Genomic DNA, 13,370 nt, shown 5'->3' on the forward strand with positions numbered 1-13,370 from the left:
TTTTATATTTTAGTGTTGTTAAGTGTACAGAGTGTTTGCAAGTGGAGCTATCACCGACGTGCAAGCAGTGCGCAGCCGAGCTTTAAAAACAAATTGCAACACCAAAGTGCTTTAAAAAAAAAAACAAAAGCAAATACTTGCAAGCAAAGCACACGAGTGCTAAAAATAGAGAGCTCGTGTGGAAATTGGGGACAACGTTTACACATCAAGCACCCGTAAGACGAGTAAAACGTTTTCGTTAAATTGCTGTGAGTATTTTCTTCTTTGGTATTTTGCTTTCCTAACTTAGTGCACAAGAGTCAGAACTTAGTGTATGTGTGTGAGTAGTGTTTGCATGGGTGTCGTTCTTGTCACCCTGAATTGTGGAGTATGGACCTTAAACTAGAAAGGACTCTTAGGAAACTTAGAGCCTCTTCCCTTGTTCCTAGACTTAAACATCTATATCCATACTTCGAGCCATTAGAGATGGCGAACCCGAATGGCCTAAATGGGCCCAACTGGACACTTAAGGATTACTTCACACCCACTGCATATATATCACCATCATGCATCCAGTTACCCGACACCATTGCTGCTCATTATGAGATTAAGTCCAGTACTATCCAAATGCTCCCATCATTCCATGGACTAGCTCATGATGATCCTTATAAATATTTGCATGAATTTATGAAAATTTGCTCTACAGCGAGGATCCAGAATTTCACCAATGAGGCCTTAATATTGCGACTGTTCCCATTTTCACTAAAGGACAAAGCCAAACATTGGTTAAACTCCTTACCTGCTAATTCTGTTATAACATAGGACCAATTACGGCAGAAGTTTTTGGAGAAGTACTTTTCCATTGGTAAGACTAACCAACTTAGGTTAGCCATCACCAATTTTGCTCAAATTGATGGCGAGCAATTTCATGAAATATGGGAAAGACTTCGTGACCTTCTCCAACAATGTCCCCACCACCAAGTGCCTGATTGGCAACTTGTTCAAACCTTTTATTATAGCTTAACTGAGCCTCACTACCAAATGGTGGATTCTTCTTGTGGTGGGACATTCATGTCCAAAAATAATGCCGAGGTATGACAATTATTTGAGAACCTAAGTGATAATTCCCGTCACCATGCCTTCGCAGCTCGGCAAGTCTGGTAATCGGTAGTTGGAGCCTTGAAAAGAGGGGGATATTTATGAGGTAGGGTAGAACCTAGAGTTAGCCCAACTAGTAGAGGCATTGTCCCACAAAATGGACCAAGTATTAGCTTCGGGACATGCCCCTACACAGCAAGACTAGCCCTGATTCCATGAGGCATGTGCTATTTGTGCAAGCTATGCTCATGACTTGAGTAAGTGCCCTTCGACATCACAATTTCCGGAATTAGTCCAAAAGCATGTGAATGTGGCTCAAGGTTTCTTCAACCCCGGGTAATAACCCATATTCCAACACATATAATTTGGGATGAAGAAACCACCCTAACTTTTCATGGAGACTTCCTTCACAAGGCACTTCTTATAACCCTCCACCACCAAGGCAGAATTTTAATAATTTTGCTAACCAATCTTCTTACCGACCATTGTAACTTTACCGACAACCATAACCCCCACATGTTCCTCAAGGCAACTTGACCTTTGAGACTCAGGTATTGGAAGTTCTTTTAGAATTTAAGGGGTTAGCACCAGTAGTTCACTCCCATACTCACTGCATTGCCAAGCTAGAGGCCCAATTAGGTCAAATGGCTAATAACATGAATATGAGAGAGGAGGGAAAATTACCTAGTCAGACTGTGGCCAACCCTAAGGGTCAATATGGGGCAAAGGGGTCAAGTGGGAATGGAAAGCACCATGAACAGGTGCAAACAATGATCACTTTGAGAAGTTGGAGAGAGTTAGAGCCTCAACTAGTTGCATCTGATGCAACTAGAGCTAAAAAGGGTGACCACGGTAGTAAACCCAATGAGAGCAAGGGATGGGTCGTTGAACACACCAAAATTAAATATTAAACTATACCAAATTCTATCAGAATAATGGCAAGTCCAGGTATCGATCCACAGGGACTATTGTGAAATTAAACTAATTTAATTGTTAAATTCCTAAATTAATTTTGATAAAAAGATTGAATGATCATAACCTAATTTAATTAACAAATAAAGTAAACTAAGGAATTAAATTATCAATATTAAATGAAATTGGATTTACTAAATTGGGGAAAAATCCTAGGGTAGAGAATTCACCACTAACCACATAATTAGGGTTTCCAATTGAAATTAATTATGCTATGGTTTGAACGAATTAATGCTTCACAACTACAAGCTCAAAGCATTTAACAAGAAGATCATCACATTCAATGTACGAGCACGAACCATCTCAAGCAATACGACTCGTTCACTCTAAACTAGGGTAGTGATACGACTCGTTCCTCGTAGCATGGTTCGTCCCATACCTTGAATGTGAAGGAATAGAAAACTCATGTATGGATAATATTCAACAATCACAGAAAGTCAAATATTTGAAAAGATAATGAAAATTATATATAAAGAATTTCTAAAACACCATACAATGGTTCAAACCTTACATAATATAAAATCAAAAAAGAAAACTACATAATTACATGGCTAGGGTTTCATCAAAACCCTAGAAAAGAAGACTAGCCACTCATGGAGGAGTGGAAGGAGGTAGAAGGAGAAAGAACCACCATGGGAGACATCCTTAAAGCTTTTGTTTTCCTTCTTTTCCAAACCCTAGCCTCCCTCTTTAGGTCCAAACAATTTCAGAACCTTAATCCAGCCTTTTTCTTGTCTTTTCATGCTTCCAACCTCGTCCAAACAGGTTTAAAACGTCGGTTTGACTTTCCCAGAAAAAGTCAACGCACGTGCGGGAAAAGTCAACGCTGCCCAAATTCTGACTTTTTGCTCATTTTATGCTCCGACGATGTATAACCTGATTGACACTCAACACACATAAAATATACAGTTTGACCAACAAGTGAAGTTAAGAGATTCTAATTAACGGCCTCAATGATGTACATTTCAGCCTTAATCACATCCCCCAACTTACTACTTGCTAGTCCTCAAGCAAGTAAAATAAAATAAAATTAAACAAAATCTATCTATTTCCTCTTTCGTGGGAAAACGGTTGCATTTAGCATATGCAACAAGCCTTTAAACTGCAAGGTGACCCCAGGTGGACGAGTAAAGTCTCGTGAGGGTTTCCAGAAATGATACCCACAAATATTAACATATTCATATATACTCAACAACAAATGATCACACTACTCCACCTAACAATCAACTTATGTGCCACTACAGTGTGATATTTAGACATCATGAGTCATTAAAGGCATAGTGGACAAGTATGAAGGAACCTATTGAGTCAAAACCACAATTCAGTTAATACAAAAGTAAAGTTCCCTATACTTGTGCATGCTAGTAGACAAGTCATGAGTACCCTCGGTGTAAAGTGCAATCTCCATATTAGTTAACTATCCACTATAATAGCCCAGTGTAACTCATAATAACACCCAACATATACAGAAAAACTAACCTGTTGCAGCCAAGATTCTCAAAGTTGGTTTTTTTTTTTTTTTTTTTTTTTTATGACTGTGCAATGCCTTGATCCATTAAGCTTTCTAATCAACCCATGTAACGAGCATTGGGCCAATGACTCCCAAACCAGACGGTTTTAGGGCACTAGGTGTAAAGACACCCTTACGGGCTTAATAACTCGAGTTGAAAAGGCTACGAATCTGAACAAGTCATTCTTCTTATTTTTCCTTAACTGTGCAATGTCCAAGTCCCTTAAGCTTTCTAATTAACCCATGTAGCAAGTTTTGGGCCAATGACTCCCAAACCAGACGGTTTTAGGGCATTAAGTGTAGAGACACCCCTACGGGCTTAATAACTCGAGTTAAAAAGGCTACGGACCCAAACCAGTTAAGTTTTTTTTTTTTTTGTGAAAAGATCTTGGCTCCTCATTTATTCTTTTCTGCAACTATAGCTGTTATCAATGATGTACACTACTGATTATAATAAAAAGATCACCGCTATGATAGTGTGTTCATGTGAATTAAGACGTACTCATGACAAGTGTACTAAAATCACAAACACAGACAACTCTCCTCGTGCAAACATGACATGCAAGTATCTACCTAATAAATCCTTTTCATACAAGTCTACTATGATCTCCAAATAACATATGCAAATATCATCACCCTACTAGCAAAAAGTCACATCAGGTGAAGTAATGCAGTCAAGTGAAACAGGTATAAGCATGAATTATGAGCCAAATAGGAATGCACAAAATAAAATATAACCCTCATCCCCCAACTTGAATATGACATTGTCCTCAATGGAAAAGTAAAGAGAAATGAGAGAAAATTACCAGAATTGTAGGTGCACATCCAGGCAGGCAAAGAGTAACATATACACACTTCACTTTTTTTTTTTTTTTTTTTGAAAAGATAAAGGAAAATAAAAATTAAAAAAAAAAAGAAACAAAGCAAGATACAGGCGGGTACTAGGGAGAAGCCGGTGGTGGTGGTGGTGGGAAATGTTGGCCAAACAAGGCTTGCATCAAAGCGCGCGTCTCGAAGGCGTTATCCTGACCCTGTTGCTGGATGGCGAGGTTGTCGGCGTGGAGCTGATCGAAACGCGCCTGAGAATAGTCGCGAAAAGCCTGAAAATCTGTGCGCAACTCCATGAGACTCTGGTGGTGATCACGAAGAGTATGATGGACCTGATCGACAGAGTGCTGAAGCTGTAAGTACTCCTCGCGAGTCATGTAGAGTGGGTCCCCTTGGGGAGGCACAGGGGGAACAGGATGAGCTGGGTGGGCATGGACGGGGCCTGGGCCTCCTCAACCGGGGCACCCACCGGCTGCGGGATGCGAGATATGCTGTGCTGCCATTCTCGCTGGCCGAATGTCTGATACCCTCGATCAATCTCCTCATCCTCAGCAATGGGGAGGTGGTTCAGCTCAAACACAAGTGTCAACAAATTGGCGAATGGTAGGGGCCAAGTCAGGTTCTGCAGAGGAGTAGGCCGAACTGCCTCCCGTAGAAATTTCTGCAAATGCAGCAAAATGAAATCCTCAAGCGGGACCTGATAGCCAAGCTGATACCCGTGTAAAACCCGCACAAACTCCAAACGGCGCTCAGCTCGATGCCCAAGTGGAAGGACATTCTTATGGACCACGGAATCAAGGAGAAGCAAGCGGCTAGGTAGCTTGCTTCGCCGCAAGCATGTGAAACTGGGGTCACCGTAGGCTCCCGGGAAGTATTGCTGAATGAGGCGAGGTACGGGTTGGCGATCCTCAACTTCCGGGAAAGGCTGATCTTCCGGTTTGGCGAAAAACTCTAACACTTTGGCAATCATGGCCGAGGTGATGTGAACAACATGACCATCAATGTCAGAGAGTAGTCCAACCGCAGTGGGTGTCTCATGCAGGTTCTGGTAGAATAATCGGACCAAGCGAGGATAAGTGGGCGCTGTCACGGCGCAAATGCCCAACTGTTGCCGGTGTCGGAGCTGCTCAACCGCCCAAGTAGTGTCCTCGTCATGCTGGAAGAATGGCAGGTTGAACTGCGTGAGCTTGTGAAGAGGCCGTGAAGCCCACTCCGGCCGTGGCAAGTCTCCTGGTGGTGGTGGTGATGGAGGTGGTGGTGGCGCCGAAGAGGAGGCACCCCTGGCCTTTTTGGAGGCCCGAGCAATGACACGGCGACTCATATCCTGCACACACCAACAATAAATACAGATACCCGTGAAACCAGCATGAAAATCAAATAAATTATGAAAGAATGTACCACATGCAATTCCCACTTCCCCTCTTTTTTTTTTCTTTTTTTTTTTTTTTTTTGTAAAAACGAAATTAATTAATTAAATAAATGAAGTAACATGTCATGAAATTAAATTACTAAACTATAAAATACACTAAACTAAACTAGACTATAAAATAACTAAACTACAAAATAGACTAAATTATAGAATCAAACAACCAAAACTAAACATGTTTATTTATTTATTTATTTATTTTTATTTTTACTTTATTTATTTATTTATTTATTTATTTATTTTGAAGAGAAGAAAAGTAAATAAAATTTCAGAAAACAAAACAAAATAAAATATAAATTAAACTACTTAGTACTTATATGAACAATGACATCATAGAATAAGATTAAAAGAAAATCATTAACTACACAAGTATAAAAAAAAATAAAACTAAAACTAAAGTTCACTAACTAATTAAATTATCCCAGAATCACTACGAAGCAATTAAACTAAGCAAATATAATAAATAAATAAAAACTAAATTAGGAGTAGTGTTAGTACCAATATTTGTGAGGTTTTTTTTTTTTTTTTTTTAAATGGGCGTCCCGCACGTGCGGGGCCCAAGCCGCACATGCGGCTTGGTCAAGGATCACTCCCCCGCACTTGCGGATTTAGCAGTGCCCAACCATGTTTTGGTGAGATGATGGGGCATGTGCGTGCACAGTGCCGCACATGCGGGAAATTCTTTTTTTTTTTTTAAATAAACTAACAAGCATGCATTCTACAACTAAAAGAGCACAAATAAAATAAAAATAATAATAAGCCTAAAAAATAATAATAATAAAATAAAAGAAAAGAAAATAAAGTCATAATGACCACTAAAAATGCTAAAAAGAAGTAGAGCAATCATGGCTAAACTACTCCTTTTTTTTTTTTTTTAGATGAACACTAGATCAAGATGAAAAAATAAATAAATAAATAAAAAATCAAAAAAATCAAAAATAAAATAAAATCAAAAACTCTACAAATTGATTCCTACCTTCACAAATCTACGCAAAAGAAAGAAAAGAAGAAAAAGAAAAATTTACCTTGAAAAAGTGGAGAAAGAGAGAAAAAGAATGGAGGTTCGCCAGAAAAATGGTGGTCGCCGGAGTTTCGCCGGACGGAGAGGGAAGTGGTGCCGGCGGTGAGATGATGGTGGTGAGGAAGAAGAAAGAAGAAGAAAAGGGAAGAAGAAGAAGAAGAAGATGGGTTTGTGGGGATAAGAGAGAGAGAGAGAGAGAGAGATAGAGATCTGAGAGTGTGAGAGTGATTGGGAGAGAGTGAGTAGATAAGGTGGTTTGGTTTTTTTTTTTTTTTTTTTGTGTACGAAAATTAAAATAAAATAAAATAAATTAGTAAATGAAAATAAATAAAATAAAATAAATAATAAAATAAAAATAATAATAATAATAATAATAATAATAATAATAAGGAAACAAAACAATTTTTTTTTTTTTTTTTTGAACTTTCCCCGCCCCGCACGTGCGGGAGTCAAGGCCGCACGTGCGGCGATTCCATCCCCGTGCTTCTCTTTTTTTTTTTTTTTTTTTTTAATTTCTTCGTCCCGCACGTGCGGGAGTCAAGCCGCACGTGCGGCTAGTCCACGCACCTCCTCCCGCACCTGCTTATTTAGCAGAGTGCAACTGTGACTTTGGCCAAAATTTCCTGCACGTGCGGGGCCCAGGCCGCACGTGCGGCGATTTCATTTTTTTTTTTTTTTGGAAAGATCGGCGTCCCGCACGTGCGGGAGTCAAGCCGCACGTGCGGCTGGTCAATGCACCTCCTCCCGCACCTGCATATTTAGCAGAGTGCAAGATGGTTTTTGCCCAATTTTCCCGCACGTGCGGGGCTCAGGCCGCACGTGCGGCGATTTCAATTTTTTTTTTTTTTTTTTAATCTTAATCTTATATTTGTATTTGTTTACAAATGAACATGTAAAACAATATTTTTTTTTTTTAAATCAAAATTAAGTATTTCTACCTTCAATTGGCATCCGAAATAAATATAAAACATAAGAAAATAACGGAATGCCCGCTAAAGGTATAATCTTCACGCGAAAACCACGGGTACTACTTTTCTCCCTAACTGTATTTGTAACTTTCTCTATTCTCCAACAGGGTGACAGACTAGGTTGATTTGGTATCCAGAATCGAGGCGCAAAAAGGTACCTCAATCTATGGGGCTGCCATACAGAGTTCAAGCCGAGGTAGTTTTGAAGCAATCTCCACACCCCTGGGTATTTAAACCAGACTTTAGTCTCGAAAATCCCAAACCTTTGTGTTCTAGGCTTTGCCATTCGAACTCTAGTTTCCACCGTCTCAGTTGGTCTCCTAGGAACTCACTACAAACACGGTTAGGTGGCTATACCGGACCGTCAGATACCGTTCGGGCACGGCAAACACCAAAGGAATTACACTTTTAGAGGATTTAAAGTCTCCTAGACACAAGTGAAGCATAACGAGAACCAAGAAAAACAAAATAGTATAGAAGGGAAAGAAAAGAGAACAAGAAATCAATTTATCAATCATGGTAAAATGGGTCCATCAAAGCAATGGACTCAATCATATCCCCATTCCCAATCCCCTCTATATATGGTTTCAATCTTTGGCCATTCACTTTGAAAGTGTGGCCAATTTTTGGATCTCTCACCTCAACGGCGCCATGACTAAATGCCTCAACAACCTCAAAGGGGCCATCCCATCTTGATCTTAGCTTACCCGGAAAGAGTCTCAATTTTGAATTAAAAAGCCACACTTTTTGGTCGGGTTCAAAAGATTTTCTATTAATGTGCTTGTCATGGAATTCCTTAGTCCGAGCTTTAAAAACTCTCGAACTCTCATATGCATCATTCCGGATTTCCTCCAGCTCATTGAGTTGCAATTTCCGGTTGAGCCCAGCCGCGGCCATATCGAAGTTAAACTTCTTTATGGCCCACAATGCTCGATGCTCAAGTTCAACCGGGAGATGACAAGCTTTGCCAAACACTGCCCTATATGGTGACATCCCAATGGGTGTCTTATAAGCAGTGCGGTAAGCCCATAATGCATCAATTAACCGTTGTGACCAATCTTTCCTATCCGGTCTCACCGTTTTCTCAATTATGTGCTTTACCTCCCTATTCGAGACTTCTACTTGGCCACTAGTTTGAGGGTGGTATGGAGTGCCAACTTTATGGGTGATAGAGTATTTCTTAACTACCGACTCAAAGAACCGATTACAAAAATGTGTACCCTGATCACTTATTATGGCTCTAGGAAACCCAAAACGACTAAAGATATTTTCATGCAAAAATTTGATTACCACTCTATGATCGTTTGTTCGGGTAGCTATTGCCTCCACCCACTTCGACACATAATCTACTGCCAAGAGAATGTACTCAAACCCGAACGACGACGGGAAAGGGCCCATAAAATCAATTCCCCAAACATCAAATATTTCTACCACAAGAATAGGGGACATTGGCATCATGTCACGCCGAGACATCGAACCCATTTGCTGACAGCGCAAACAAGTTCTACAAAATTGATGGGCATCTTTAAAAATTGTGGGCCAATAAAACCCGCTTTGTAAAATCTTGGCGGCCGTTTTATGCCCACTAAAATGACCGCCACATGCAGAAAAATGACAAAATGTAAGAATGCTATGCACCTCACTCTCCGGCACACACCGTCGGATCACTTGATCGGAGCAATATTTAAACAACTCCGGATCCTCCCAAAAGTAATACCTGACCTGTGAAAAGAATCGGTCTTTGTCTTGCTTAGACCAATTCTGCGGAGTCTGCCCAATGGCCAAGTAATTCACAATATGTGCAAACCACGGGGGGCTCGCTTGTGACAGCTCAAAAAGTTGTTTGTCCGGAAACGAATCATGTAAAATAAGAGGGTCGCTATTATACTCAACGAGGATTCGAGAGAGATGATCCGCCACCACATTCTCAGATCCTTTCTTATCACGGATCTCTAAATCAAATTCTTGAAGCAACAAAATCCATCTAATCAACCTAGGTTTGGTCTCTTTCTTAGATAGTAAATACCGCAAAGCGGCATGATCAGTGAAGACTATGACCTTGGAACCTAGGAGATAAGACCGGAATTTGTCTAAGGCAAAGACCACAGCTAGGAACTCTTTCTCGGTAGTAGTGTAGTTTAATTGAGCATTCGAGAGAGTGCGACTAGCATAATATATAGCAAATGGTGCCTTATTGACCCTTTGGCCCAACACAGCCCCGACAGCATAATCGGAAGCATCACACATGATTTCAAAGGGAAGAAACCAATCTGGTGATTTCATGATTGGGGCGGTGGTCAAAGCCATTCTTAGTGTTTCGAATGCCTTTAAGCATGCTTCATCAAAGACAAAAGGCGCATCCTTAACTAGTAAACTGCACAGAGGACGTGATATCTTACTAAAGTCTTTGATGAACCTACGGTAAAAACCTGCATGCCCTAGGAAAGACCTAATTTGACGCACGGAATTGGGTGGAGGAAGGCCTGCAATGAGGTCAACCTTAGCCTTATCAACTTCTATACCTCGAGGGGACACAATGTGTCCCAACACTATACCCTCACGAACCATAAAATGGCTCTTTTCCCAACTCAAGATTAGGTTTGCCTCAGTACATCGTTCTAACACTCTAGTCAAGTTCCTAAGGCATTCCTCAAAAGACGGCCCAAACACCGAAAAGTCATCCATAAAAACCTCTAAGAATTTCTCCACCATGTCGGAGAAAATGGCCATCATACACCGTTGAAAAGTCGCCGGTGCATTACACAGCCCAAAGGGCATGCGCCTGTAAGCAAAAGTGCCAAAAGGGCATGTGATTGTGGTCTTTTCCTAGTCAGCAGGGTACACCGGGACTTGATTATACCCCAAATAGCCATCAAGAAAACAATAGAAACCCTGTCCCGCTAACCGCTCTAGGATTTGGTCAATGAAAGGTAAGGGAAAATGGTCCTTCCTAGTCGAGGAATTTAGTCTCCTATAATCAATGCACACTCGCCACCCAGTAGTGGTCCGTGTGGGGACTAACTCTCCTCCTTCATTCTCAACAACAGTGATGCCCGATTTCTTGGGCACTACTTGTGTGGGACTCACCCACTTGCTATCTGAGATGGGGTATATGATACCTGCATCTAACAATTTCAAAACCTCCTTCTTCACGACCTCTTTCATGTTAGGATTCAGTCTCCGTTGCATTTCGCGAGAAGGTTTGGTGTCCTCCTCTAGGTGTATATAATGCATGCACACGGAGGGATCTATCCCTTTCAAATCAGCCACTGACCACCCTATAGCACTCTGATGTGCCACGAGAACACTCATTAACTGACTCTCCTGCGCTGCAGTCAAGTCAGATGCAATGATGACCGGCAAAGTATCTTGGGGCCCTAAAAATGCATACTTGAGTGTGGCCGGAAGTGGCTTCAACTCAAGTGTAGGTGGTGTGACCAAAGAAGGTGTGGCAGGCTCTCTCGACAGAGGAGGAAGTGACTCAAACCAGGCTTTCCATGGAGGAAAATCCGGTGTAGAAGAAGAATTAAGCAAGACATTCACCTCCTCAATTGACCCATCTATATCAAAATTTTCAAACCCAAAATGAGCTAGACAAGCCTCCAAAGGGTCCTCCATAAGAATGGAGGGCAAAGCCTCCTCAATAATCTCATCCACAACATCCACTAATAAGCACTCCTCTCTCTCATGAGGTTGTTGTGATGCTTGGAAAACATTAAGTTTCACTTGCATGTTACCAAATGAAACTTCCATAACCCCGGTCCGACAATTAATGCATGCATTGGCCGTAGCCAAGAAAGGTCGACCCAAAATCACCGGGATTTGTTTCCTAGAACTGGCTACCGGTTCCATATCTAATACCAAAAAGTCAATAGGGAAGTAGAACCTATCAACCTTAACTAGCACATCCTCAATCATGCCACGTGGCACTTTGAGGGACCGGTCAGCCAACTGAAGAGTAACAGTAGTGGGCTTCAACTCGCCAAGCCCAAATTCCTCGTACACAGAGTACGGCAACAAATTAACACTAGCCCCTAAATCCAATAAGGCCCTATCAATGAAGTGGTCCCCTATAATGCATGCAATGGTTGGGGCACCTGGGTCCTTAAGCTTAGGAGGTGTGTCATTCAACAAGATGGAACTTACTTGCTCCGTGAGTAGGACATTTTGGGACACATGTGTCCTAGATTTACGCTTTTGCGTACAAAGGTCCTTCAGAAATTTGGCATATGATGGTACTTGCTTAATCGCCTCCAACAGGGGAAGGTTGATTTTTACCTGTTTAAAGACCTCCATCATTGCCTCCATAGATGCCGCCTTCTTATTAAAAGGGGACGGTGTATCAAGGCACTGGGGAAAGGGTGCCTTAGGCACATATGGAGTGCTAGGGACTAACTCATCCCTCTTAAGTGTTTCCCCCTCACCCTTGCTCTCACTTGGTGAACCACCGTGGTCACCATTCCTAACTCTAGTTACATCAGACAGATTGAGGCTCTAACTCCCTACCACTTCTTAGAGCAACCACCGCCTGCACTTGCTCATGTTGCTTACCATTCCCACCCGAACTCTCTGCCCCGTATTGTCCCTTAGGGTTAGCCACAGTTTGACTTGGTAATTTTCCCTCCTCTCTCCGATTCATGTTGTTAGCCATTTGACCCAATTGGGTCTCTATCTTGGCAATAGAGTGAGTATGGGAGTGAACTATTGGTGCTAACCCCTTAAGTTCTGAAAGAACTTCCAACACCTGAGTCTCAAAGGCAGAGTTGCCCTGAGGAACAGGTGGGGGTTGTGGTTGACGGTATGGTTGTGGGGGTCTATACGGTTGCGGTGGTCGGTAAGATGATTGGTTGGCAAAATTATTGAAATTCTGCCTTGGTGGTGGAGGATTGTAAGAAGTGCCTTGTGAAGGGGGCCTCCATGAGAAATTAGGGTGATTTCTCCATCCCGGATTATATGTGTTGGAGTATGGGTTATTACCCGGGTTGGAGAATCCTTGAGCCGCATTCACATGCTCTTGGACTAACTCCGGAAATTGTGATGCCGAAGGGCACTCACTCAAGTCATGAGCAGGGCTCACACAAATAACACATGCCTCGTGAAATTGAGGCTGATCATGTTGGGTAGGAGCATGTCCCGTAGCTAATAATTGGTCCATCTTGCGGGACAATGCCTCTACTTGTTGGGCTAACTCTAGGTTTTGCCCGACCTCATAAATGCCCCCTCTTTTCGGGGCTCCAACCATGGGTTGCCGGACTTGCCGGGCTGCGGAGGCATGGTGAAGGGAATTATCACTTAGGTTCTCAAACAATTGCCATGCCTCGGCATCATTTTTAGACATAAATGTCCCACCACAGGACGAATCCACCATTTGGCGGTGTGGCTCAATTAAGCCATAATAAAATGTTTGAACAAGTTGCCAATTAGGCACTTGGTGGTGGGGACACTGTTGGAGAAGGTCTCGAAGTCTTTCCCAAGTCTCATGGAATTGCTCGCCATCCATTTGAGCAAAGTTTGTGATGGCTCGCCTAAGTTGGTTGGTTTTACCTATGGAAAAATACTTCTCCAAGA

At 41.9% G+C, this 13,370-nt stretch overlaps 1 pseudogene; it reads right to left on the reverse strand.

Annotated features, from left to right (window-relative positions):
• Positions 1-4,760: 4,760 nt before the first annotated feature.
• Positions 4,761-12,273, reverse strand: LOC145795731 (uncharacterized; annotated as a pseudogene).
• Positions 12,274-13,370: the final 1,097 nt, after the last annotated feature.

Source organism: Camellia sinensis, chromosome 7 (assembly GCF_055761805.1).
Source record: "Camellia sinensis isolate YWXY chromosome 7, ASM5576180v1, whole genome shotgun sequence".
NCBI classification, from domain to species: Eukaryota; Viridiplantae; Streptophyta; class Magnoliopsida; order Ericales; family Theaceae; genus Camellia; species Camellia sinensis.